The sequence below is a fragment of the Cajanus cajan genome, chromosome 7 (genome assembly GCF_000230855.2).
Source record: "Cajanus cajan strain Asha chromosome 7, NIPB_CcT2T_4, whole genome shotgun sequence".
NCBI lineage: Eukaryota > Viridiplantae > Streptophyta > Magnoliopsida > Fabales > Fabaceae > Cajanus > Cajanus cajan.
The window spans coordinates 3450722-3453461 of NC_138523.1; positions in this window are offsets into that span (position 1 = coordinate 3450722).

The window sequence follows — 2740 nt, forward strand, 5'->3', positions numbered from 1 at the left end:
ATATAAATATATATTATATTTAAATATTTATTATATTTAAAATTTGTATAAATAAATACTTTTAAATATATAAATTATGGATTTACCTCCTCTAAAGTGAGAAACATTTACTTTAAAAATAAAATGTAATAATAACCGTCGATTAAAAAGTTAGCAAATTAATAATATAATTAATTTTAAATTTTATTATACATGTATACGATTTTATCACAATTCTTCATTGTTGATTGTTTAATAAATGGTTATTATTATATTTTATCATTTAAAGTGCACTCTTCAGGACTTAAATTTATAAATTATATTTTATATTTATGGTAAATAATTTATATTGTAGTATAATATTATTTTTTATTTATTGATATTTTTAAAAATATTAAAATTTAATAAATAAATAAATAATTATAATAAATAAAAATTGAATTAGATAAAAAAAATAAAAAATCTCTTATCCAATAAAAATCTCTAAAAATGCATTCGTGCAAAATAGAAATTGACATTTAATATACAGAAGTTAGTTATCGGAATGTTGAACATAATGATTAATTATTATTTTTTATATTGGCAGGTTATCATTTAATTGCAGATTTCAATATATTTCTACAATTTTAAGTAAAAGAGGGGGAAATAATAAATTAATACACAGTTATATTCTCAATTATATATAAGTACTGCGATTTTGAATTTGAAAAAAGAAATCGAATTTAGCCTGAAAATGATTAAATCATGACCATTTGATTTCTCAAGTTTCAACAATATGATTTTAATCTTTAAAATTATGAAGAAAAAAAAAGTAAAATAGTTGACGTTTATTTGATATAACTATTGAAATAGAATAGTGAAATGGAAGAAAGTGAAGTAATAATGGGTTTTATTTCCAGCAATGAAACTGTTAGGAATAGGGATAGAATTTCCTAACAGGTCTTGCTTTGAGATAGACTAAAACTCCCTACTATATGTTATCTAATTTTTGGAATAATTTCTCTGCCTCTTCATTCATTTCAAGTTAGAATAAATATAACCAGTTGTAAAGGAAACCTTACTGGGTTGAGTTCGTAGGCCCAATTACAAGATTTCATTCTAACACTATTATTTGTGAAAACAAAGATTGCTACGGTGCTATTGTTGGAGGCATAAAAATCATCCTTTTTTTTTCTTAAAACACATAGTCATTGTGACATGTGGGCCTTTTTGAAACTCTTTTGGCCCGCTTTTCTTCATTTTCTTCAACTTTTGTTTGTAGGTTTGGGCTCCCATCAATACTGGCCCCATTTGAGATGACTTTGCCCACAAAGTCCTCAGGATCACGTGTGGCTGATGCATTATGAGAAGTAGGGTCGTGGGAGATTTGAATGGATGATGCGGATGTGGGTTGGTGGATGTTGTTACGGATCACAAGGGAATCAAATAGTGCATAATGATGTGTCTGTTGAGTAGATGGGGTGTTACCAAGGCTGGGTAATGGTTGAAGGAGACCTTGCATTTTAACTGGGTAATATTTGTTTTGTTGGCAGGTGAGGCACAACTGGACGAGCTATTTCGTATCCTTGTAGATACCAGGCCAGAAAAAGGAGGTGCTGAGCCGCGCGAGGGAGGCTTTAAAACCTAAATGACCTACGTGGGGTGAGCTGTGGAATTCATTGATCAAGGAACGACGGAGGTCATGAAGATCATGTACAAAAATTTTGTTTTTGAACATGAGTAGAACTTGTTGAAGGCGAAAATGAATCTTTGCATTTGTGTCTGAGGTGCATTTGTCCACAAGAGCAATGCCAACGGGATCAGAACTATAGTAACTCCGAAGAGTATCGAGAATGTGTGGCACTAGTGACATAAGAGCTATGAATGCGGAGGGTGCTTCCGAGTGGCAACGGGAAAGAGCATCTGCAATGACATTTTCACGGCCAGGCCGATATATGATATCGAAGGTATACCCTTGCAGCTTAATCATCCAATTATGTTGTTCTTGTGTTTGCACTGCTTGAGTTAAAAGATATTTGAGAGTCCTTTAATCTGTAATGATTCTGAAGGACTTACCTAATAGATATTGTCTCCATTTTTTTACAGATTCCGTGATGGAAAACATCTCTCGGACATAGACTGAGGCAACCTGCATACGAGGGCATAACTTCTTGTTGAAGAAGGCTATCAGATGGTCGGACTGGGAAAGAACTGCACCAATAGCTATTAAGGATGCATCAGTTTATATGTCAAAGGGGGCATCAAAGTTGGGTAGAGTTAAGACCGGGGAGTGGGAAATGGCATGTTGTAATTCAGTAAAAGCCTTATTTGTATTTGTATTCCAAGAGAAAGAAGAAGGTAATAAATCTGTGAGAGGCGCCGCGATAGTTGCATAATGGCGAATAAAATGCATGTAGAACCTGGTGAGGCCGAGAAAAGCTCGAAGAGTGGTGAGGTCACGCGGTCGCAGCCATTCCTGGATGGCTTGGATCTTCTCAAGGTTCGGCTGGACACCTTGGGCTGAAATGAGGTGCCCTAAATAAGCAATTGATTTTTCTGCAAAAGCACATTTAGAATACTTGGCAAAGAACTGATTAGTAGTTAATAACTCTAAAATCGACTTAAGGTGAATTATGTGGTCCTATAAATTAGAGCTAAAAACTAATATATCATTAAAGAAAACTAGGAAAAATTGGGCAAGTAAAGATGAAACAAATCATTCATGGCTGCCTGAAAGGAAGATGGAGCATTTGTGAGTCCGAAAGGCATGATTAAAAATTTG